This window comes from Dermacentor silvarum, chromosome 5 (genome assembly GCF_013339745.2).
Source record: "Dermacentor silvarum isolate Dsil-2018 chromosome 5, BIME_Dsil_1.4, whole genome shotgun sequence".
Taxonomy (NCBI): Eukaryota; Metazoa; Arthropoda; class Arachnida; order Ixodida; family Ixodidae; genus Dermacentor; species Dermacentor silvarum.
The window spans coordinates 162236662-162262748 of NC_051158.1; the positions used below are offsets into that span (position 1 = coordinate 162236662).

The following is a 26087-nucleotide window of genomic DNA, read 5'->3' on the forward strand; positions in this document are numbered from 1 at the left end:
ACCGACGATGCTGGTATAACAGCAATGTCTGGGCATTTCCTTCCGCCGCGACGAACGCGTCAATACCGAGCGACGACCGCGGGAAGGCACATGTAAGACGCACCACATGCGTGGAGCGCCGACGGGGATAATGTTTCGGACGGACCACGTGGGAAGATCGCCGAAAGGGGTTAAACAAACGCTGCAAGGGACCGACACCCCCGGAAACACTGCGACGGCTGTAGCCGACCTTGGCCGTGCGCGCGCGCCGGTGGGGGTCATAACATGAAATTTAAGCTTCTGCCGGCGGCCGCTTGGAGGCAAGATGCAACAGAAAATCGCAAAAAAGATGTTTCTCGTTCTTTTTTTCAAAGCACCTTGTTGTATTCGTGATTTTCAACAGTTCAAGTTTTGTTCCGACGCAAAAAACCACCCGTCAACTTTTGTGTCCGTATCCCTTTAAACGTTTCATCATAGGCATGCTTTTTAAAATAAAATGAACAATATATACGCGTCACTTTACTCTAGCGGACAGCATTTTGCCTGCAATATAAACTGCATAACCAATGTTTGTGTCGACGGTAGCGGCGTCGCGCCGGTGCAGCGTCGATGCGCTGTGTTTCTGCATTAAACCCGAAGTGTTCACCGTATATGTTCACTGTGAGAGTGGCTGTGAGAGCTAAGATTAGCATTCTCGTTTTCTGCCTTTCCATTTTGTCACAAGGACAGATCACACTGAATGACCGCAGACAACGACTGTCAAAATGCTGGCAGCAAGTGCAGCCGCCGCAGAGGGCGAAGGTTCGCGCGGTCTATCGCTTCAACGGAATCTGAGCGGCGAATGCACAGCGCATACAAAGGTCAGAGCCGTGGGGAGATAAGAGACGGTGCGGGCGACCGCCACCGCCGGGCAAAGTGCAGAGGAGTTGTGCAGAGGAGAAGTTGTTGGCAAAGGAGAAGCTGCCCCCCTCTCCCTCCCGCGCTGCCTTCCCGCTGTCTTGCTTTCGCTTGGGAGATTGAGTGGACAGTTCCCCTTGAGCCCGGTTGCAAGATAAGCATTTGGTGAAGCAGCACACCGTCGCCCCACCTCTCTCCCTCCCTCCCTCCCATACCCCCGCGATCTTCCGCGCGATGCTCGGGTTTGCTTTCCGCCGTGCGTTCACTCTCCGTGATAGCGCGCGTCCCCCGCGCGCTTTCACTCGCGCATACGGCACGGCGACGATTTTATCGCCCTTGGACTTTATACGGAACCTCACGGCGACGACGACGGCAGAAATCCGGTTGAAGTGTCCATATAATTGCTATCGCAATAAAACGAGTGTAAGCCACCGTAATCTGGGTGGGACGTGAGTTTTTGTGTCGCTGTCATCCTCTGCCATGCCGCCGCCAAGTGCCATCTCACTTAAACGCCGCGCCCTCCGCCAGATGACGTGGAGTGCCCGAGTTTGTGTGAACATTGGGCCATTAAATACCTCGGGTAAAAGAATGCAAATGCCTTGATGTATAGATAAATGAAGGAAATAGATAGATATGGAAGCACAAGAAAAAAAGCACAATAATAGCGAAGGGGAAGAGAAATGCGGTCATAATGAAACACAGATTGCTATGGGGATACAATAGGTACAAAGTGCTTCGGGGTATGTAGAAAGGTGTGATCGTTCCAGGACTTGCATTTGGAAATACGGTTGTTTTGCTTGAAGTCTGAGGTACAAATCAGGACTCGATGGAAACCAAAAGTCAGTGGGACGCCCCACATCGGGCGCTCACGGGAAGACTACAAATGAAGCTGTACAGGGTGATATGGGCTTGACAAGTTATGAAGTGCGGCAAGTTTAGAGTAAAATTGGTTTCGAAGAACGACTCGGGAATATGAAAGAAAGTAAATGGGTTGCGAGAGTTTTCAGATATTTGTACAGGAAAAACATTGATTCACAGTGGAGGAAAAGAACTAGGAAGCTTACCAACAAGTATGCAACAGGTATAGCAAGCAAAATGGTAACAGAGAACGTTAAACCCAAAGTCAGAGAGGCTGAGACAATCTCCTGGGTTGCGGCAATGGAAAAGAAACCGGCTATGAGTAACTAAGAGGTAAAAACGTAATCAGGAAAGAAAAAATTTATGCGAACTCATATGGAAGCTCTTTACCTTTCGAAGCGAGATCAGATGCCTCGCTTACAGTCCGACGTTATCGGCACGCGGGCGAGCGTCGCTTGCGGCCAGTCACGCTACGCCGGTTGCGCTGCGCCAGCCGAAATGCCATCCCTTCTATCCCATAGAGTAAGAAATTCAACAAGAGTGAACACTTCCATAAAGCCCAGCTGTAGCCCAGCGGCCGAACTGACTGCAGCACACCAAGCCGTCGGCATTAATACCTGAACCACACTTCCGGTTCCGGTTTTAGGCGCGCGCGTTTTGAACGCTAGCTGGTTCGCGTTACGCCGGCTGCACCGATCAGCGCGGCATTTTCTTGCTTCTACTGCTCAACCGCGCGCTGTCTTGGTGCGGAATCGTTTGATAGTTTAGTAAAACTAGTTGCAAAAAATTTTACACGCCTCCATCGTTACTGTGCCACGTGCAATTTCATAGACTCAAGGCGCCATGTCCAATGAGGAAACGTTTATTTTGCTCTATACAAATGCTCGTTCCGGACTTTTTGTGCATTCATCCAACGTTGTGGCACCAGGTAAGCAGCAGTAGTTACCGTACGAAGCTCCATCGGATGGCATCAGCTGAAAGAAGAAAATTAGAAGCATGTGTCATTTTGACGTTATAGAAATACTGCGTGTAGAGTTGAAACGTGCGAAAGCAGTGAATGGGCAGCATTACAAACAAAAGCAATTCGCTTTTACATACATGGCGTAGAAAATACCCGACTCATCCCAAACAATACTATTGAACATGAAGAAAAATCTGATTTCTAAGCATTCCCCCAGTCTCGGGAATTATTTACTGTACTTTAAAAGCGCAAATACACGGGCGACTGCGCGTTTCCAAAACAACTTGGCCTCAGCCGACGCGATGGTACGCTACGTACCGCGATGGCCACAACATAGGCTCTCAGCGAGACCATGCTAGATGGTCGCAGAATGCCTTCTACTCGCACTCAAGAAAAATGCGTGGGTGCAAAGCGTTCGCGTACAAAGCGTTTTTCGCATTCTGCGGGCGCAAGCAACACACTCCCGTGTTATCACTGTTGCCAATCGCTCGTCGCGCTTTCGACAAGCGCGTGAGTACCGAAAGAAGGTTGTTGCGGGGCCATAAAAAGCATCACAAACTTGCCCCACTAAGATTCAGACGCCAAACTTGTCACCACTGCCAAGCTGGTTCTCGCTGACTGCATCACAGCGCCCGGTGTAGCCAGCGTGTCTCAAAAGTACCCCAAAATGAAGTGAAATTACTTTTCAGTAATGTTGAGCGTCAGAAAAAGCGCCCCAAACTTGTCCTAGTAAGAAGCAGTACACGCGAAATTGCGCACCACGGCCGAGCTGGTTCTCGCTGACTGCATCACATGTGCCCTGTGCGGGCAGCATACCTCAAAAGTACCGAAATAAGTTACATTAATGTAACTTAATGAAAATGTCGGTAACATGTCCCAGCACGATTCATTACCTCAAATGAACTGCGCCAAGACGGCCGAGCTGTTTTTCGCTAAGTGCGCCACAAGTCTCAATTGGTGCTGTAAGCGAAATGCGCCACAGACTGCCAAATAACATTTCTCACCTTGCCGTAGTCCACTAGTGCATTGGTGCCGTGTCGAAGTGCAGAAGGAACGCAAGAATACGCCGAGAGCCCAAGAAACCAGGCAACAGTAAAGAAGTCGCAGTTTTGGCCAAAAGGCGAAGCATCGATTGCGATAGCAAATGAGTGGACAGCTATACAAAGCAAGGATAGTAGCTTTATCAGCCGTATAAGCTTGTAAACATAGGCATACTAACTAAATTTATTTATTTATGATACCCTCAGGGTCAACAGACATTACAGAGGGGAGTGGTATAAAATAAAGAACAACAAAATTTCAACTACAAGAAGCAGCACAATGTTTCTAGTTATACGATAATGGTTATGAAGAGGCAGAATACATGTTACAAAAAATACTATAAATACAATAAATACAAAGAAGCAGTCCAGTGTTTCTAATTATACAATAATTGCTATAAAGAGGCAAGATACAACAAGATGTTACAATGCATTCGTTAATGAAGTCACAAATTTTTCATGATCTGAGATTGTCACTAACAATTTGGGAAGGCAATTCCAATCATTTGATGTGCGTGGTATGTATGACTGTAGGAATGATTCCGTTTTACACAGCGGAATACCAACTTTATGAGCATGATCCAGACGGTGCGAAACGTAATGGGGAGGAAGTATTAGTAAATCGCGCAGGTAAGGATGATGATACAGTTTGTGAAAAAGGCTTAAGCGAAGCATCGCACGCCGAGAAGCAAGCGTAGGTAGTTTAAGGTTAGCTTTCATTACCGTGATGCTCGAGATTCGATTGTAATTGGAGAGTATAAAACGGACCGAATTATTTTGCACCATTTCTAGCGAATGTACCAAATTATTATGATGCGGATCCCAAACCGAAGCGGCATACTCTAACTTAGGACGAATGAGTGTTTTATATAGCATTAGTTTGAGAGACGAAGGCGACTTTACAAAGTTACGACGAAGATATCCGAGCATGCGATTAGCGTTGCAGACAACATGAGAGATGTGAGTATCCCATGTTAGATTGCTACTGATGTGAACTCCGAGGTACTTATATGAAGATACGCTGTCGAGTAGTACATTATTTAGGTGATAAATAGGTAAACTAGTAATCTTTCTAGACACTCTCATGAATTTGCATTTTTTAGTGTTTAGTTCCATAAGCCAGGTGTTACACCACTCAAAGACGGCGTTAATGTCAGCTTGAAGAAGAGCGGCGTCATTTGGACCTGTTATTTCACGGAAAATTACGCAGTCATCGGCAAACAAATGAACGGATGAGGAAATGCAAGATGGTAAATCGTTAATATAAATGAGGAAAAGAAGAGGGCCGAGGACTGAGCCCTGCGGTACACCAGAATGGACTGTGCATTCTTCAGAATTCGCGCCGTTAGCTGAAACAAACTGAAAACGGTTCGCAAGAAAACTTTCAATCCAGATTAAAATGCAGGGGTCGAGGTTAAGCAGTCGTAATTTATAAATGAGCAGTTTGTGACACACTTTGTCAAAGGCTTTCGAAAAGTCAAGAAAAATGCAGTCAGCCAAGGACCTATTGTCAAGAATTGTGTTTAGTTTGTGTACAAAAAGTGTTAATTGAGTTTCACACGAGTATGATTTGCGAAATCCATGCTGCGATGGTGCGAAAAATGAATGTGATTCCAAGAACGTAGCTAGGTGAGAAGCCAAGATATGCTCTAGTATTTTGCAAGGTATACTTGTGAGCGAAATTGGTCTGTAATTTAGAGGGGAATGTTTATTGCCTGATTTATGGATTGGAATTACCTTCCCGACCTTCCACTCGGATGGAAGAATACCATCGTGCAATGATTGCTGGAAAATTTTAGTTAAGATTTTAATTAACAAGCATGGTGTAACGTGCGCACAAGCGAACATGAACGCATATCATTCGATGACCGTGGAAACTGGCTGTCAGAACGCTGGAGTGAGTCAGCGCAGCAGCGAGCGAATTGAGCTTCGTGCTGGCGCTCGCCCATCAACGCAATCTTAGCCGCGAAAACACAGGGAGGGCGGACTGTGCCCCGCCGCATATGGCTTTCAAGATACAGCTGCGCGGGTGGCTGCTCGCGGCGCAGAACGCCCCTCCCCCTCCCCCAGAAGCCTTCCGGCACGGCGGGAGCGCGCGGCCGCAGTAAGGCGCGGCTCCTCCACCTCCCTACCCTCCCTCCGGAGCGTTGTACGCGACTGGGAGGCTGCGCTTCCTATCCGCTTCCCGCCCTTGTGTGCGCGAGCCGCGATTGCCGGGTCACCGTTACATTCTGTCACTCGCACATACAGCGTATGGCGCGCGGCAAAGATTTTATCGCCCCTGGACTTTATACGGAACCTCACGGCGACGACGGAATTTCGCCTAGAGTGTCCATATAATTGCTATCGCAATAAAAAAATTAGCAGCGACTTAGCTCGGCTATGCCAGGATATACGTAGCGTGAGCTAAGTCGGCACATCGTTCAGAACCGGTAGACCTGGTGGCATGGGCGGGTAACGATACCCATTGGCAACGCTAAAGAGTGGAATCTTCTGCTTAACGAGAAAGTTCTTGCACGTTGTACAAACCCGCGCCACGGTTTCACCCCACTCAGGCGGCGCCGCTAAACTCAACGTTTCACGCATGGCACTACTTACCGGCGTCAAGTCTTTCATGTGCCACGGTCTTTCACACACGTCGCACACATATCCAAACGGATTGTTTACGAAGTCCGTCTCGAAGGTCCGAGTGGCACTGGCGCTTTCGCTAACTTTCACCGTATAGTCAATCAATCGGCGAGCCTTCACGTCATCGACGGCGTCTTGTTGCTGCTGCTGCTGAGATGGTCGGGCTCGTCGCTCAACCTCCTGGCGACGCCGGTTTGCTAGACGTTCCTCCCTTTGCTCCGGTTTCTCCGCAGCACGTTTCGCCTTCTTCTGTTCGTACTTCCTACGCTCAACCGCTAATTGACAGGCAACTACTTCGGGATCCGATGAGTTCAGCTTCTCCGCTCTTCTGCGCCGCTGAGCAGCAATTTAGCTCTCCTTCTCCAAGGCTATACCACACTGGCAAACGCCCAGCGCAAACGATCAAACGCCCAGCGCAAACGCCAGGCAAACGCCCGGTGCGCCAGCTGTGCGCCGTGTGACGTCACTGCTCCTCACGCATGCGCAGCACGGCTCTCCAGGAGCCCCGCGAAACTGTTCAACCTCGGCCAGTGTAGCTCCCGCTACAAAAAGAAAACACAGACGGGTCGCTGAACAGGCGAGCGCTCACACGCGCACGCGGCCTCACTCGCTTCGGTAGCCTGACTGCCACATCACACATGCATCTGGCGCGTCATGGGCCTGTCGCTAGGTAACGCAACAAAAATAAGTCGCAAAGTTCATTTATACGCAAAACTTTTCTTTACATTTACTGGAAAAAAGTAAACAAAAATAAAGCAATGTCTGTTAACCTAATTTCACATTCTTTGTCTCCGATGGTCGCGGCAGCTAACGGACGGCATCAATACTAGCGTAACGTATTTCCTGTGACCAGTGTTGAATTTCTTTCTCTATGTGTATACTGTGTTCTAGAAGCTTTTCTACGCGGCTCACTGGCCTATCCTTCCCACGCTCTCCACTGACGCGGCCGCTGTCGCCGGCCGATGCGCGGCGCTGCTTCAGCTTCCTCCTAAAGTCACCAGCCCGCCCGCCGGTTTCGCTGTCTTGCGCGCGGGTGGGTCTTTGTTCTATGGTGCAGGTGCGGTCGGCTGGCTGTGACTTCGGTGCTTGCTGCCGGTTTAATTTCCGTGTAGTACCTGTCTCTGCGCGTCGCCCACTCTACAGACGTCTGTCGGGTAAGTGAAAATGCGTGACCGTCGCCGCAACAATTGTTTCCCGCCCGGATGCCGTACGGGGTACAGCCGCGTGAAAGACTCGCCGAAGGCATCCTTATTCAATGTACCGCGAGACGAAGAACGAAGAAAGCAGTGGGAACTGAACTTGCACCGTGCAGATAAAGTATTGGATGAGACATACACGCGCTGCGAGCTACATTTCTAGCAGCGATATACCTAGTCTCCCAACTATCATGCACCAAGATTTTAAAATATGCGGATGCGGTGTAGCAGGACAGAACCAAGGTAATAGTGTTTGCCCTCGCTTGGAGATACTCAGATTATTTTTTGCATTCCGCCTAATTACATAATCATTCTTAATTAATTAATAGACTTCTCAAATATTATAATTATATTAAAAGTGCCAATGAGAAAATTGTAGGGCAACATGAAAAACTCCCGATACAGATTTGAGTTGTTCAATACGTGCTACATAAAAGTGTTTTTCTGAGCCTGGAAGAAGCCCGCGAATACACGCAAAATTTCCGCGTGACTGGCCGCACTTTGGGAGTTATCTGAATGATGCGTAAGCATTTCGTAGTAACGAAGTGGTGTTGAGTGCTCACACTCAATACTGCTGGTAACTCTAGCACCGCTCAGCGGCTGCGGTCGTCTTGGCGCCATTACGGTAAATGCGCTGCGGCAGCACGAACTGCTGCGGAAGGTGGCGCAACTGATGAGGCAAGCAAACTACTGCAGGTGGCGGCGCCAGGTACGCTGATGATGTTCTGATTCGAAGCCACGGCAGCTCCGGCTTACTAAAGATGTGCCTAGTGCGGGCTTGATTGCGCAAGTCACCTGGTCACAGAGACGCACTCGTGCCACTGCTCGCGAGTTCGTCGTCGTCTTCCACAACTGTCTCCGATGCCGCTGATCACGCCAGCGTTCCCATACTACCCCTCGATCTCGTGCCACTGCTCGCGCGTTCGTCGTCGTCTTCTACAGCTGGCGTAAAAATTGCTGCTGGCTCCACCTTGAAAGCGATCGTCTTACGCACAGGACGCATGGACAGTTTTCTCGTTGGGTAACCATAGAAATGCTTACGCATTACAAAAAAAAAACGGGAGGTTATCATGCCAGACAACAATCAACATCCCGCGGACGTCCGAAAAAAAAAAACCTGACATCCCACGCTCTATGAAAGATGTCCCGCGGGCATTCATGGGACGTAGGATTCACCGAAGTCCCAACAGCGAACAACTGCGGACGTTATTGCGATGTGTTGGTAGAGTTGACCGGCCAAACGCTTGAAACGCGCGCAGAACAGCCCAATACGGTGTGCATTTCGTCTTTTAAATGCGTAAGAATTTCCATGCCTACCCAACAAGGCAACTCGTTCGTCCGCCCGTCACGTAAGACGATCGCTTTCAAGAAAGGGTCCGCCCGAGACGCAGCTCACTGTTGCGGTGTTCCACCGCAACGTCCTTCGTGCATTTTACAAATCAGAGAGAAAACGAAAAGTGTATTTCTTTTTACTTCATGGCAATAGATCCACTCTCCGTTTATAAGCTGCAGCAGTTGTTTTTGTTTTGTTTTTGTTTTTTGTCATCCCGGCAGAAATAGCGAGCGAATTGACCTTCGTGCTACCTCTCGCTTCAACTCGAACTAAGTGACGTTCCCATCGTAGATCGCCTTCACTATAGGGCCTGTGAGTCTCGCTTCATCGCTAACTAAGCGTCGAGAACACAGCGCACACGGAGCTATCAGCCGGACTCTGTCCCCATCGCAGATCGCTTTCAAGATTGGGCCCGCGCGGCCGCGCCCACCGCAGCCGCCGCCGCAGTACGGTTGATCACGGTTCATAATGGTTCGACGCTGTTGAAAAACCAGGAAGCGGAACCGAAGTAGAGAACGTCTTGTTTATTCGATGCTTGCGAAATAAAAAAAAATTTTAAATGCGGGCGCGCGCTCGTGTACACGCTGGCTTCTAACTTCGTCTTCTTCTCTTCTTTTTCGGAGCATAATATTTAACAGCTCCCTGCCGAACAATTTCCGTGTGCTTGCTTCTTTTCAAGACGGAGCTTGTCCAGCAGATTCTAGGTGGTACAGCATCTGTATCGCTCTCCGCAACGTGTTGCCACTAGAAGTGCGCACTTTGCATGAGCGCACTTTGCTGTCGCTGCCCGGAAATAATTCTGCCACTTGCCCCTCTTCCACAATTGTCTTGGTGAGGTTAATTCTTTTATCGGTACTATGTATCCAAGCTTCACGGATTCTGAGTGTATAGTTTCATTAATGTGAGCTGAACGAAGTTCTTGGAGGTACTCTCGTCGCCACCGGTTCCAGATATTGGTTAACACATGTTCTCTGTGTTTCCATCTTCATTTAAGTAATTCGCGTGACGACGGTGTCTCTTTTGATGCTGTGCTTGACAAGCCTGGAGGCCTCGTGATGACGTGGATCGTTATTCGATTCTGTCGCAGCGTCGTCGCGTTGATCGCGTCGGTCGGTCGTCCTCTTCAGGGTCGTCTTCTTCGCTTCATCGTCAGGGGTCTAAAACTGTAGATCTGATCCTGGTCACGGCACCATACTGTTGAAAAATCAAAAAGCGGAGCCGAAGTAGAGAACGTCTTGTTTATTCGACGCTTGCGAAAAAAAAACTTAAAAAATGCGGGCGCGCGCTCGTGTCCACGCTCGCTTCTAACTTCTTTTTCGGAGCATAATATTTAACAGACGCGGATGGATAAGGCGCTAAAGAGCGATAACGACTTATCATGATCGGAACGTCATCAGTGCACCTGGCGCCACCACGTGCAGTAGTTTGCTTGGGTCATCGCGTCTCTGCAGCGCTGTCGTTTATCCTGGTCAGATTAAGTATCGTAACAATAATGACACCGGGCTGCGTGGCACAATGAGCAAGCGGCACAATGCTACGCATACTTAAACAAATCGCAGAGGAGTTCCTGCGTTAATTTTAGAGCGCACCTCTTAAGGCGCCCATTGCGTTAAGCGTCGGCGTGCCTCGGCGTTCCTGGTAACCGAGCGAACGAGCGCAGCGAAGGACGAAAGAGAAAGCGGAGCACAGCGGGGGATGACGAAAGGCGATAGCGAAGAGAGCGCGAGGACGAAAACGGAGGAGGAGTATTGCGAAAAGGTGAGGAGAGAAGGGGAGTGCTACAAGAGACAGGCTCCACGGCGGCGACCTACTTAGAGCACTGGCCCAGCCCGGGCCCGGCGGTTGTAAACGTTTACCCGCCCGAGCCCGGCCCGGTGACTCAAAGTGATACCCGGGCCCGGCCCGAGCCCGAAATAAAATTTCACCTACCCGACCCGGCCCGGCCCGACCGCACATCAGGCCCGACGGAGGCCCGAACGGAGGCCGTCGAGAGCAAGGTGTTCGAAATAGCAACAACCGAGTTTTTGTTGGCGCATGCGTCGCTAACAAGTACTTTAAGCTTCAGTCATTTATTTTACAAAACGTCGTGGTGTAAAAAGATGACCGCACATGCAGGTACGAGGAGCGTTTATTCAGCTGCGGGATACTGTACTTTTTCTGCGAATACAGTGGTGGGAATAGTCAAGGGCGTTTTGGAGCAGATCTTGTATTAGGCAAAATGATTTGTAAAACCTACCTGTCCCCACTTTATTATCAGGTTGTCTTGTGGAGTTCACTCACCTCCAGTTTCCCTTGCTGCAATTGTCGATGCGTCAGCTGGCATGCCCGTGAAATGTTTCTTCAGCTTTTTTGACAGCGCCAACGAGTGGCAAGGCAGATTGCCTCTCTTCCTGGAGCATGTCAGTTCGTTCTTTAAACGGTGCCAAAAAGTCAATTATCGCCTTCATAGTATTTTTGCTAACTTCTTCAATTAATGAGCTTTCTCTGGAATCCAGGGGGACTTCTACCTTCCCGTACTGCTTGTACACAGAATTCAGCACGGTGAATTTTGATTTCCACCTGGTATTCCTTGATTTACAACGTGAGATGGCCAGCCCGCTCTGCTTCAGGGAGGTGGCGACGCTCTTCACATTTTGCAACTGCCCACGCACGTGTGGTAGATGCTCATTCAAGAAACCATTCAAAGATGTGGCGAAGGATGGTGTTGAGGACGTGTGCGGCGCAGCTGATGCTCCTGTACGGTCAAATGGCACTGATCACGTTTGCTCGGGGGTAAAATCCCTCGTAAATAATAGCAAACTCTTTAGTTCCCAGTCGTCGTTCACGTTGTGAGCAGTGGCTGTGATGCACGCTGTTTTCTTACAATCGTCAGTCCACATGTCGACATTCATGGAACAATGGCCTTCTTCCATCGCTGCCTTGATCACTGGCCTCAGCGTTTCTCGTAAATCACCGGCCACTTCAGCTGCCTTGCGAGACACCGTCGGAGAGTGCTCAAGTGATTCTTTGGCGAATAGGGTTCCGTACCGCGCATCGGCAGCGACAAGCTCATCGGCAAGCTTAAAACATCTATCGTCTCGCACGACATCCAGAGGCCTCATATTTAGCGCACCATCTGACGCACGCTGTCGCCAAGCTATCTTATAGGCTTGCAGGAACCGTGGTTTTCTTTTCAGAAAAGAAGCAAGTTAGCACAGCAGGTCTTCCCGGTAATTTACACTTGTGCCTGTGCAGGTGAGACGTTCCGGTCTCACTTAGAAATGCCATGCACTCTTTGCATTGCACACGTCCTGCTGGAGATAACGTGTTGTAGTTAACAACCCAAAGGAACCTCTTCCAAACGTTTCTCTTTTGGGAGTGATTTGACACAAGCTTCAGTTTCCCACAAGCAATGCACTCGTTCAAGCACGTATTCAATGTCCACTGCATACATATAACATTATCATGTACTGTGGTGATTGCTGTTACGATTCGCAAAATATCAAGTTAAATATTTTTAAAAAGGAATTCAAAATATATATACATGCTATCTATGAAATAAAAAAAATCAGCAAAGCAATTTTTTGAAACTTCCATTTGTATGGTGTGCCTGTCATGCTCACATCGAAAATGCGTCTTTAGAAGTTCTCTGACTGGGCTTGAGCCATCTTAGGGCCAGCTTATGCTGGGATTGGCCTATGCAAGCCGGAGTGACGCGTTGCTACCTCACACGGACGCGGTCAGCCTTAGTCGCCCTCAGCGCCGGTTAGTACAGTAGCGAATATTTCGGCGAGCTTCTACGGAATGCCAGGCTGTCTTGTGGAAACAGCGCTCTAAACAGTCATAGCAGCTAAAACTGAGCTGTTATTACGTGCCAACGGCGCTATAGACAAGCGCTTTCTTTGTCCACTTATCTGTCGCACTCAGTGTAACTCAGGGTGGTTAACTTAATTTCTGTAAGGAAAACCTGCAACGCATAAAAAAAAATAACACGACGGCAACCACCTTTCCAGAGCCAGGCAGAGGGAGATGGTGAAACGACGCCGTGTGGAGGCAAGGCGAATGGAAGAAAGTGCATGGACGGCGCAGCGGAAAGTTCAGTATACCAAGAGGTGTACCAATGCGAGCGCTTTGTTTGGGCTCCTGTATTTGTGACCTGAGTAATATGGCCGCGTCTGAAGGAAGTTTTAGCTCCCGCGCACTTACTTCGTTCTGATAGTATAAAATGAGCACTAAGGTTTCGTCACATTGCTAATTGAACTCATTCCTTGGTTATATTATCGAGAAACCAGCGCAACATAGCATTCAATATGCTATGCATGCAGCTTGGTGAACGTATATAGGGATGCATGCATTTTCAATTCCTGAAATGAATCATAGTGAAAGTGAAGTAAAGTTGAAGCGGCGGGTCTTCGTGGACGATGAAAGAATTGTGTTTTTTTTTTTTTTTTTTTTTTTTTGTCCGCGACGGAAAGTGTAAGCATGGAAACGCTCGCGCGAACGTGCGCATGTACGCATGCATCATGCAAGAACAGGCCAGGCCCGACCCGAAGCCCGGAGCTTCAGGCCCGAGCCCGCCATGAAGGCTACTTTACCCGGCCCACCCATGGGCCGGGTCGGGCCCAGGTTTTCGGGTAGGCCCGATCCCGTGCAGCGCTCTAGACCTACTTACACATGCGCCACACTCCTCGCGATCGAGCCACGCGCACCCGTGTTCTTTCAATGAGCGACGCCACCGGCGGACGTGCTTCGTCTACTGCTGCTGCTAAACAAGCTGCACGAGCTCAGCGCCGCCGCCGAGAGCACCCTGCCGTTCAGATTCAAATTGTTTGCCTCCAGTATAACGCGAATTCAAAACAACTAAACAGCTGCGCTCATATTTCGCGGCACCGGCCCCACGGGGGAAAGAGGCCAGAAAGCTCGCCTTTGCACATAGCGTTCGCCGCAAGCGTTTCCCTTCCCGGTAAAGATACCGGCGGGCAGAACCACGTGATCGGTGCGATGCCTCAATAAATCTTTGTCTTGCCGCACGCTCGCCTTCTGCAGTTACCGGTGTCTAGCACCAATCGTGACAATATCGCGGTATGAAAAGACGTGGAGAGCAACGCTCAAATTTCGCATTAGGGCATGGTAATCGTCGGTGATTTTTTTTACGCACAAGCGTAAGTGGCTTGCCAGTGATATCGGCGAAGGTACGTTTGAAACCGCGAAGGAAGCGAGCGCCGGAGGAGGAAGGCGCCTAACATTTATCCGACCTCAGCTTGTATACACTGCATCCGTCTGGTCTCCCGGCCCAAGAAATATTTGATCGAAAAACTCTAATCTATTCAGAATAGGGCAGCGCGCTTTATTTCAGGTGGTTATGACTATAACAAAAGCATAACACAAATTAAACTCGACCTTTCACTACAGCCCTTGCATGATCGTCATGATCATGCAAGGCTCTAGGTTCTCTAGGCTCAAGGTTCTAGCCTGCTATCCTATAAATATGTCCATAACAGAGCGCCATCAGTATTGCCTCTTGAAACTCCTCATTACAGGTCACAACGGTTGTACAATCGGTTCAATTTCATGCGCATCTACGGAAAGACTAATTCATTTAGCTACTCCGCTCTTCCAAGAGCCATTCGTCTTTGGAATGACCTTCCTAACACCATAGTTGATGAAAGTGACCAAGAAGATTTCCAGCTTCTTCTAACAACGCATTTTTCAAGCAACGTACCCTACATAACCAGATCTATAATTGAGTAGCAACCGAGCTTACTGCAGAATCTTCGTATCTGTGCTCGTCGAGCCGATCACTTGGTCTTGACGCGATCCATCCAATTAGCTCTTGTTAGAGGCCTGGTCTCCACGCCGATAATGAACGATGCGTTATCCAGTCAGTCCCCCCTGCCCGCATCGCGAAGCGACCCTTGGAGACGCGCGATGACGGGAACGAGTCCGCACGGAGGTTTTCGGCACCAAAATGCAGAAAACTAACGAGTGTGGGGATCGAGGTGCCTTCCCGCGCCTCGTCCCCCAGCTCGCGCGTGGTGCTTAGCTCGATCCCCGGGAACCGCCGCCGTAACGGCAACATGGCGGACACGGCTAGCGCGCCGGACTTACTTTCCCGCGCAAACCGTGCTTCTCCCCCCCCCCCCCCGGAATTGGGCTTGCCCCGCGAGAACACGTCACCGGGACGCGCCCTGATTGGCCTCCCGCGCGGCGGCCCCCCGGGCACCCTCTCCACCCGAGCTCTCGTCCGCTGAGCGCTTCCTCGCCGCGGGAGAGGCTTTATTCTATGGGAGAGGCTCACAGGCTCGCAACGAGGTGGTTACATGAGACCTTTGTTCTCGCGACTCCTCGTTATCGCGCTTGGCGGACCGATACCCGGTTAGCCCTAGCGCAGCGGGCGCGCGTACTCGATCGGTCTTGCGGCGAGCCTTGGCCCGTAAGCGCCGTGACTGTAGCACTGAGCTGTACCTTGGGTGAATAAACCCGTGTTTGTTGGCGATCTGACTCCGGAGCCTTCTCTGCGCCGTGTCGGAGAGTCGACGAACCCTGCCGTAGCGCCTTTGTGCGTTGCGGAGTGGAGGAGCGTCGTGCCCTTTCCTGACCGTCGCTCGTAGGGTAAGCCTTGCGCAAACCCATCTCCACATAACTGGCGCCCAACGCGGTTTCGGCATGGCATCAGAGCAGGCCCCTTCACGGCCCTCGTTCCTGCTAGACCCCCTGGCTACGGACTTAATGTCCTTCGACGCGGACGACACCGACAGCAGGAGGTACGTTCGCCTCGGCGACCCTCTGCTTTCGGCCACCGGGGGCGATCCCTTCTTTGGACAACCCTTTGGTGACGACCGCTCGGATGTGTACGATAGTCCTAGCCATGCCAGTTTCGGGTTTCCTCAGCTGTTTGAGACGCGCGCGGAGCAGGTGCCTACTAGCCCCTCCGACGTGCTGTTCCCGCTCGCTGGCCCCTATTTGTCCCGAGCGCAGCAGAGTACCCCGTGTGTCGCATCGGAGCCACCCCGCTTAGATGCCGGCACGAATACGCTCGCCGGCCTCCCTCTGTCCCGAGCGTTGTTCACGGCGTCATGTACTGCGTCGGAACCACACCGCTCTGCCGGTGCGTTCGCGGGCCTTTCCCTACCCCGAGCACAGGCTGGTGTCGCACCGGAGCCTCACTGCTTAGGTGCTGGCACAACCTCGCTCGCTGGCCTCGCATTGTCCCGAGCGCAGTTTAGTGCCCAAAGTGCCGCATCGGAGCCACCCCGCTTAGATGTTGGTACAAAACCGCTCGCTGGCCTCTCCTTGTCCCGAGCGCAGCTGGGAAACAATGTCGAGCGCGAGCCACCCCGCTCAGCCGACAAAGTCGCCGCGCTTTCCGACTACCGCTTGCCTCATGCACAGCCGAGCGACATTTTCGACGCGCGTGAACCACCCCGCTCCGCCGTCGATCAGTTCGCCGGTCGCGTGAAGCCGCATGCACCTGTCGGAGCGGCAACCCAGCTCTCCTCCATGCCGTTTACTGGCCCCTTAGGGTCGAGCGTGCATGTTGGAGAACCGGCGCAGGTTGGCCCTTCTCAGACCGCTGCGCCTGGCACGGAGCAAACGCCGCTGCACACCGCAGCAGCTCAGCTTCTCCAAGTCCTGATGGAAGCGGCGCGCTCGCAGCCTAGTGCTCTAAAGGGAGACCTCCAGTCCCCTCAGCCAGGCGTGCCGAGCAGCCTACGGGTACCTCTCCCTGAGTACGGCGGTTATTCGGACCGCATGAGTGCTACGGAGTACCTCGAGGCACTGCACCGCTATCAACAGGCAATGCGGCTGGACGACAGCGCGATGCTAGGCACTGTATCGCCCGTCTCGCTAACAGCCCACGCGGCGCGGTGGTACCGACTTGTCGGCCACCAAGCTCGTTCGATGGAGGAGTTTAGGACGCTTTTCCGCAGCGAATTCCTCCCTCCTGACTATGAGCGCCGCATGCGTCGCGAGCTAGAGCTTCGGACCCAACACCCCGACGAATCTCTGCTCGAGTATGTCAGAGCTATGCAGGAGCTTTATCTTCTTGCCGACCCTTTGGCATCTGACGCCGAGAAGGTAGAGCGGGCCATTCGTCAAGCCCACCCAACCTTCGCCGCTTACCTGCGGAGTGCCCGTTATCGTGACCTAAACGAGTTGGCCTCCGATGCGAAGCGGATTCAGGGCGACATACTGGCAGCGAGAGCCTACTGCCCGCCGCCACCGCCGTCCGCCTCTCTCGAACCTCGTTGTGCGTGGGCTGGTGGTGACTCGACACCCCGTAATCCCCCGAAATACGAGGCCACGAGAGAGTACCGAGAAGCGCGCGACCTTTCTGACCGCGCTCTCGACCCGTACTCGTACGCCCGGGCGCGCTGTTCTGCCCCGCACGGCCAACGAGAGCGGGAACCCCGTGCCCCTGCGCACGAGGGGAAATCCGATCGCGGTGCCCCTTTGGCTAGCGAAGGAAAACCACCCAGCGCCCGAGGCGCGCCCAGGCCTCCTCAATCGGACCGAGGCGTTGTCTGCTACCGTTGTTAGAGTGACCTAGAATATGGGAGAGTGTCCAAAGCGCCGCGCGAATACATGGGAGGAGCGAGGACCTTTTTGTGTGAACTCCCGCGCCGCGGCGCTGCTGTACCGGACCCGTGGGCTTTCTCCGCTGCGGAAGCCGCGCCAAGGCGGCGGGCGTCTGCTACGAGCCTGATATTTTGGTTGCTATTAGCCAACATCGCAATAATTTGGGATATATTAAGTACCACGTCACCGCAACGTAATACCGCAGTGACTCACCGCCCAGAGAACGCGTTTGCTGGCTGTGAATACGAGTATTTTGTATATTTCCTTCTAGCTCGCTTGGTCCGCGCTTACGCGGCTGTTTGAGTAACGCATTCCACGCGCTTACTTCATTTAGTTACGCGTGAATGAGCAACGTGAACGTGCTGCAGAAGAAAATAAGCTGGAAATCGCGATGACAACCAGGAGAACGTGGAAAATATGGTTAGCTCATGCTAACGCTTTTACACCCTATCGTTCCCTTTCTTTTATTTCGTGCATTCGGTTTGTTTTATAAGACTGCCTTCGGCGCTCTGCTGTTTCTTTATTAAGGCGAAATCCTTAACAGGCTCTTGGGAAGCGGAATGTGTCCGTCGGTGGGGCCGCGGTACCAAAAATAAATACAAACCACGTAACTCTCGCGTCTCGTTCACTTGGTATATATTCCAAAGTATAGCGTGGAAAGGCACAGATGCGTGACTAAGATGACTGATGGGTCATGGCATTAGTAACTTGACATACTTGCATTCACGTCGCGATTAACGACAACAATATCACGTGTGGTGCAAACCCGCTTTTTCGGCCAGAAATCCCTCTGATGGTGTGGGTGTGACGATAAGAACGTGTTGAATGCCAATCTTGATCCCAGCGTGTCGAACTTGCTCATATATCATGTAGAACTGAGAGCACAGGTAAAGGGTAATAATAGTAATGATAATTTCTGGGGTTTTACATCCATAAATCAAAATATGGCTATGAGAAACGCCGTATTGGAGGGCTCCGGTAATTTCGACCGCCTGGGGTTCTTTAACGTGCACATATATTTATGTACACGGGTGTTTTATGCATTTCACCTCCATCAAAATGTAAGCCGCCGTGGCCGCGAATCGAACCCGCGTCCTTGAGTTTAGCAGTCCAACCTACCAAAACCACTAAGCTACCACGGCGTGTAGGTAAAGGGTACGTGAGGAATTTACGCAGCAAAAAACAAGACAAACCAAAATAAATGAAACGCTAACAGTGCAACATTGTGTACGTACACCTCATTTCATAATTACGAGCGAATGTCAGAAAACAAACATGACGCTTTACGGATGTGCAACTCGTCTTTCGCCTTCCTGTGTTGCAAGAGCGCAAACACTATGAGCGAATTTTAACATGAAAGTAACTTTAGGAATATTTATTGCGCATGCTCGCTGGTTCGTACACAGCAAATATACTTACTGATAAATATTTACATACTTGTAGTTACGTAATGAAAGAGGCAACTATTCACCAGAACATAAACTTCTCATGTTTTACTGATTGAAGGTAACTATTTTAGGGATATGTAGAATCAATAGCGATATTTGTAGTGCATCAAAGATTACAATATTCAAGACGATTTTCCACTCAATATAATGCAAGCACAAACATCATCACGCGCCATGAATGCTTGTTAGTTTATGTAAAAATCACACGTTAAGCAATAACTATTATATATCATGAGAAGCTATGTTGGTAATTTCAGAGAGGATTCACGGATTAATAAAACAAGGATATTGCTGCAATAACGTTTGCATAAGAAATGAGTGAATAACTAGGCCAGTAGTAGCTATCTATTGATTTCAATGTAGAAAAATATATATTTGTTCACCTTTTTTTATGTTTATTAACCTATTGGCTGGAATGGCTTTTCTTTCGAATGTCTGAATTTGAAACCAGCTTCGCTCACGGTGAACCTTAAGGTACATCGTGCGCGAAGTTTGTATTGAAGAGTTAGCGTACAGCAAGAATTGTTCGTGTACGCTATCTATGAAGCGAAATAGGCCAACAATTGCGGCGTTAGGGCCGTCTCCGCTCCTTCTCTTGTTTCCCTTACACCTTCTCATGGCGCTCTGCTCATAATAAAGTATTGTCGAGGCTAAAGAAATAATGAATAAATACATATGCATATGGCTCTAAACCACTACTGACCGTGAGCGAAATGCGCGTAGTGGTGAGCGAAGCGGTCACTGCACGCACGTAAGTACTTCACTTGACTGCGCGAGTGCGGTCACTGCACGCACGTAAGTACTTCACTTGACTGCGCGAGTAATTTACTTTTTTCGTTACTCGTATTCTTGCAAGCATGATGCTATTGCCCGCGTACCTATGCGAACGTTTCTTTTTTACGTTCTTTCCTCGCACGAGCTCATTTAGCGTGTTTCTACGCACGCACAGTTACCGTAATACCGTTCCTGAACTCTAGAACCGCAGCTAGGCCGCGCTGATGAGTTTGATACGTTAGTTTTTGCATTATCTTGCTGCCCAAGCACAAAGAAACGCTCAAAGATGCGTAAGCTCCATGCAGTGCCACACTGTTGAAGTTAAATAGAGTTTAAGTGCTTTGCGTGGAAAACCAACGCAAAAAACTACAGCGCGTAGCAGACGACCCTCGCTTCCCGCGCGCTTCGCGAGCGCGAAAAGCCCACGGGTCCGGAGCAGCAGCGGCGCGGCGCGGCAGTTCACAGAAAAAGGCCCTCGCCGGAGCCGGCGCTTTGGACACTCTCCCATATTCTAGGTCACTCTACCGTTGTCATGAACGCGGCCATATTGCCCGAACATGCACTGTGCGCCGCCCGACGCAAGAGCCTCCTCGCCCGTCGGGAAACGGCGTCGGCCGCCGGTGAGCTCCCTATCTCCGGCGGCGACAGTAGGGGCGCATGGTGGTGAAACGCAACCTCTGGCTCCAATGGCGTGTCGCGCTGGCACTGAGTCGTCCGCCACGCCGGCGCCTTTCATCGCCCTTACGATCGCTGGCCGACAGTTTGTGGCGTTGCTGGATAGCGGGGCCTCGGTCTCGCTGTTCGGCGAAGAGGTTATGGCTCATTTGCGCCGGCGTTCTGTCCGCATTAGAGCCTGCGACACTGCCTTCCACCTCGCGAGCGGCACGGCTATCTCGTGCGGCTCGGTGCGGTTGGTGGTGCGCTGGGAGAATCGCGTGCGCCGTCAGCGCTTTGTGCATCTCCCGGGTCTTTCCGTGCCCGTGATTCTTGGTCGCGACTTCCTCGCCCGCACGGGTATCGTGATTGACGTCGCAAGCGGAGGCTACAGGGCTGGCCCTTCCGGCCCCCTGCAACCCTTCGCTACACTCCCGCTGGCCACGGCGGCCCCTCAGGCGCCGGATGCCGCGCGAGTGAAGGATGAGAGGAGACCTAGCGCGGCCCCCTTGGCTCGTGTCCCTCACTCCACCGCCGAAATAGGCTCCTTGGCCGGCACGGCGGGAAACGGTCGGTGCGATCCGCTTTCTCACGAGCGTTGCGCTGCTACGGCGGTCAAGGTTCCGGCTACCCCGGCGACCACCCCGTTAAGCCGCAGCTCGGACTGCTCGCTGCCGCCTTTGTCTGACAGCTTGTCGGTGCACGAGAAGGCACGCCTGTCGTCGCTGCTGACTCGTTTCAGCGCGATGTTCACTGAACGACCGGGTTGCACCTCCCTTGTGCGACATCGGATCGACACAGGCGACGCACTGCCGTGGAAATGCAATCCTCGCCCCGTTAGTGTGGCCAAGAGGAAGGCAATTGACCAGGCATTGGATGACCTTATTGAGACCGGTATTGTCCAGCGCTCAAACAGTCCCTGGGGTTCTCCGGTGGTAATGGTCCCTAAAAGAGACGGCTCTTTTCGGCTCTGTGTGGACTACCACCGGCTGAACGAGGTCACGAGGAAGGATGCTTATCCTATGCCTACCGTGGACTCAATCGTGGCTAATCTAGGCGATGCGTGCTACTTCACCACCCTGGATGCTAGCCGCGGCTACCTGCAGGTTCAGATGGAGCCGGCTGATGCGGAAAAAACTGCGTTCACCTCTCACCGAGGCCTTTACCAGTTCACCCGTACGCCATTTGGCTGCTCTGGAGCCGCAGCTACGTTCCAGAGATTAATTGACCGCATTCTCGGGGATGCTAAGTGGCGCTATGCGCTGGCGTACCTCGATGACATTGTCATCTTCTCTCGAACGTTCGAGGAGCACCTCCACCACCTGGAGGACGTCCTCGAGAGGTTACGTGCCGCCGGGTTGACACTAAACCCGAAGAAAGCCCAGATAGCTGAGACCCGCATTTCCCTATTGGGCTTTACCATTGACAGAGGTCGTGTTCTGCCGTGCGAAGAGAAGGTCCGAGCTATCCTCGAATACCCGACGCCGGTGAACATTCCGGGCCTTAGGCGCTTTTTGGGTATGGTGAACTACTACAGACAGTTCATCCCGAATTGCGCCGCTCTTCAAGCGCCCTTGACCGCACTGTTGAAAAAGTCGGCACGATGGAGCTGGGGGCCTGAGCAAGAGGGTGCCTTTCATGCACTATCCCGAGCTCTAGTGGCCACAGCCGAACTGAAGTTGCCCGACCTCAACAGGGAGTTCGTTGTCCAAGCTGACGCGAGCGACCTGGGCCTTGGGGCTGTGCTGCTTCAGGAGCACGACGGCGTTCTTCGACCAGTCGCCTTTGCAAGCCGGTCACTGAACGCCGCCGAGCGCAACTACAGCGTGACTGAACGGGAATGTCTCGCTATAGTTTTTGCTCTCCGGAAGTTTGACTGCTACGTCGACGGAGTGCCATTTGTGGTGGAAACGGACCACATGGCGCTCACCTGGCTTAAGCGCTTGCGCGAGCCTTCGGGCCGCCTCGCGCGCTGGGCGTTGACACTGCAGCGGTACAACTTTGTTGTGCGCTACCGGAAAGGGAGTTCAAACGTGGTGGCGGACGCTTTGTCGCGAGCCCCCGTTTCGGCGTCTGATCCTTTGGTCCGCCACTCCCATGAGCATTCGCACCAAGTAGAAGCCGGAGCCTCCGTCTCCAATGGCTCGAAAGGCGCGACCCCCGACGGCGAAGTGATCCTCGGATTTCCAGCCCCGGGAGAGGACGTTTACCTGGTGGATCCCGTTACCTCATCGGGTATCGTCTTCAGCAGGCAGGAGTTACTAAAGGCACAGCAGAGCGATCCATTTTGTCGATGAATTGTCGACGGGCTCACAGAGCCGAGCTCCCAAGAGGAGCGGGGCGGCTATGCCGTCGGGCGCACCCGGACAGCTGGTATTGCTGTTGGCGCCGAGTGCGATGCAGCTGGTATTGCTGCGGGCACGTTGGATACGTATCTGCTTGACGCCGATGGAGTTCTCCTGCGCTACATCCCATCTGAAGAGGCTCCTCAGGAGTCTTTCAAGGTGGTGATACCCCGCAGTCTAAGGAAAGCCACCCTGAGCTATTTCCACGACTCGCGGGTGGCCGGACATGCGAGTGGCCTTAAGACTTTCCAAAAGTTGTGCCGCTCCGCTACCTGGCCAGGCATGAAGCGTGACACTCTTCACTACGCCCGCTCATGCCGCGTGTGCCAATGTGTGAAGCCTCGCGCGGGCAAACCCCCCGGGCTCATGCAGCCAATCGACAGCCAGCTACCCTGGCAAGTCGCGGCCTGTGACATTATGGGACCCTTTCCCAGAAGCCGGCGAGGCTACGTTTTTCTCCTGGCTGTCACAGATCACTTCACAAAATGGGTTGAACTTTTTCCCCTTCGGAAGTTAACGGCACGCGCAATCTGGGACAAGTTGACCGAGGTCTTGAACCGCTTTGGCTTTCCGGCGGAGCTGATAACGGACAACGCGTCCTACTTCACGGCCAAGATGTTCGTGGATGCGTGTGCTGCCTTTGGCATTAAGCACCGCAAGACAACCACGTATCACCCACAGGCCAACCCGACAGAACGGATTAACCGGAACCTCAAGCCCTTGCTCGCGGCCTTTGCCCAGCAACATAGGGATTGGGATGTCTGTCTTAACGAGATAGGCTTCTCCTTGCGGTCCACGGTGAACCGTTCGACTGGGTACACGCCCGCTTTCCTCAACTTCGGGAGAGAGCTGCCAAACCCCATGGACCGCGTTCTACGGACCGGCAGCGGGGCGTGCGCCACGAAAGCCGGCCTTTCCGGCTACGCGGCGGAACTGCGCTCACGGATGGACGCGGCCCTTGACCTGGCCCGTTCCAACCTGGCAAAAGCGCGAGCTGGACAAAAAGCCCAGTACGACCGGTCACATAGGGACGTGCACTATGGTGTCGGCGATCTCGTCCTCAGACGCAACCATGTCTTGAGTGACGCCGCCAAAGGCATCTCTGCCTCCCTGTCGGCCAAATGGTTGGGCCCGTACCGAGTGGAGACCAAAATGTCCCCTCTGGTATACAAGCTGGCTGACTCCCAAGGGAGACCAGTCGGCGGTCCAGTTCACGTCTCGGACCTCAAACCTTTCGTTGCCCGTAGCAACGACTGGGGAGAGGGGGAGGCGGTCAACGAACCGCAGGCAAACCGTGACACGGCTGGCCCCAGGCCACGCTACCGGTAAAACCTGCGGAAACGCACCTATAGGCAGGCTTTCTCCCACCAGCTGGTAGCCGGACTTTATTCCCTACCACGCCGATGAACGGAGAGACACAGCTAAGGTGCGAAGGCGCACGTTGAAGTGGTGACAGGCCCTTTTGGCCTAATATACCCTCTCGTGCTCACCCGCCTTATGACGCGCCTAGTCAGCTTTCTCCTCCTAGCAGGTAGCTGGACTTCATTCCCTACCATGCCGGTGAATGGAGAAACGTAGCTACGGTGCAAGGGCGCACATCGAAGCGGTGACAGGCCCATGTGGCCTAATATACCCTCTTATGTGTTGCCCAAGCCTCAGCCTGGCAAACGCCCCTTTTTGGGCTGTCAGCCAGGCGGGCAACTACCTTGGCACGCCGGCTATGCCGGGGGGCGTTCCTGTCCTTCACCTTGCGTCGTCCAGTCTGCTCCCTGCGCCTGGCTCCACTGTGCCACCAGTCTTGCTGACCACGAAGCCGGCTGTCCCTGGTCTTACCATGCCAGCCTGTTGCTGACCTCAAGGCCTGCTGCTCCTGGTCCTTCCGCCATGAATGACTCCTGCCTCTGGGGGCCACGAACCCGTGCCAGCCTTGCCTCCTGCTGCCTAGGCTGCCGCTAATTGTGGCTGGTCCCCAATCAGGCGCTGACCTCTGGCCGAGGAGGGTCACTCCGGCTGCCGCTGCTGACCTGGCTGTCGGTTATCCCGGCCTGCTGTTCCTGCGCAATCCGGGGAGCCCAGTGACTTCTGTGGTGGCTGCTGCGCCAAAATGGCAGCCACGCCTCGCGCGTTCCTGGCTGCTCCAGTTCGGCGGACCTCGAGTGTTGCTGGCTCAACCATGGCGCTGCCCTGCCCCGTCCTGCCTGGGCTGCTGACTCTTCCACCAGGCAGGGAGTCCTTCCTGTGTGCGGAACTTTGGTGGCCAAGGCAAACCCCTGGCTTCGTGTCAAGAGAAGCGACGTCTTCGCCTTTCGGACTGCTGGGGCCCCTTTCTCCCTGTCGTGGTCCTGAGGAAGACGTCAACACCCTTTTGGACTTTGCCCCGTTGGCTTAGCCCTCTTTGGCTGAGTCAACCTTGCCACTTGGCCTCGGTCAGCCACTTTGGAGGCTGGCCTCGGTCTTTAGGAGGGGGGAATGTGGGGATCGAGGTGCCTTCCCGCGCTTCGTCCCCCAGCTCGCGCGTGGTGCTTAGCTCGATCCCCGGGAACCGCCGCCGTAACGGCAACATGGCGGACACGGCTAGCGCGCCGGACTTACTTTCCCGCGCAAACCGTGCTTCTCCCCCCCCCCCCCGGAATTGGGCTTGCCCCGCGAGAACACGTCACCGGGACGCGCCCTGATTGGCCTCCCGCGCGGCGGCCCCCGGGCACCCTCTCCACCCGAGCTCTCGTCCGCTGAGCGCTTCCTCGCCGCGGGAGAGGCTTTATTCTATGGGAGAGGCTCACAGGCTCGCAACGAGGTGGTTACATGAGACCTTTGTTCTCGCGACTCCTCGTTATCGCGCTTGGCGGACCGATACCCGGTTAGCCCTAGCGCAGCGGGCGCGCGTACTCGATCGGTCTTGCGGCGAGCCTTGGCCCGTAAGCGCCGTGACTGTAGCACTGAGCTGTACCTTGGGTGAATAAACCCGTGTTTGTTGGCGATCTGACTCCGGAGCCTTCTCTGCGCCGTGTCGGAGAGTCGACGAACCCTGCCGTAGCGCCTTTGTGCGTTGCGGAGTGGAGGAGCGTCGTGCCCTTTCCTGACCGTCGCTCGTAGGGTAAGCCTTGTGCAAACCCATCTCCACACGAGACGCGAAGAAACCAGACAGAGAACAACTCATATTTCCAACTTCTCTTCGCAGTGCCCGCCTGCGCACGTTTATTCGTCTTTTTCTACATACACCATCAGGCGAGACAGCAAAGCGTGGCCGGAAGCGCCGGTTCACACAAGACCATCGTAAAGCGGCGAAGCACCGGAGCTCATAGACGAAGACGACGAATAAGATGCAACGCGCTTCAGGTACCCGTCGGACGACGACTACGACATCCCCCCAGAGTATGAGGCAGAGTTCGCCTACGAAGCCGATCAAGAAATGTAG

The 26087-nt window shown here is 52.8% G+C and overlaps 1 protein-coding gene and 1 long non-coding RNA gene across 2 annotated transcripts in view; both read right to left on the minus strand.

Moving 5' to 3' along the window:
- Nucleotides 1–26087, minus strand: part of LOC125945808 (uncharacterized) — a 71373-nt gene that overhangs the window by 35771 nt on the left and 9515 nt on the right. The gene's annotated exons all lie outside the window — the stretch shown is intronic.
- Nucleotides 2584–3747, minus strand: LOC119452647 (uncharacterized). The gene is made up of 2 exons (XR_005192083.2): nucleotides 3700–3747; nucleotides 2584–2708 (listed from the first exon to the last, which is right to left on the minus strand). It is a non-coding gene; the product is annotated as an uncharacterized LOC119452647 (long non-coding RNA).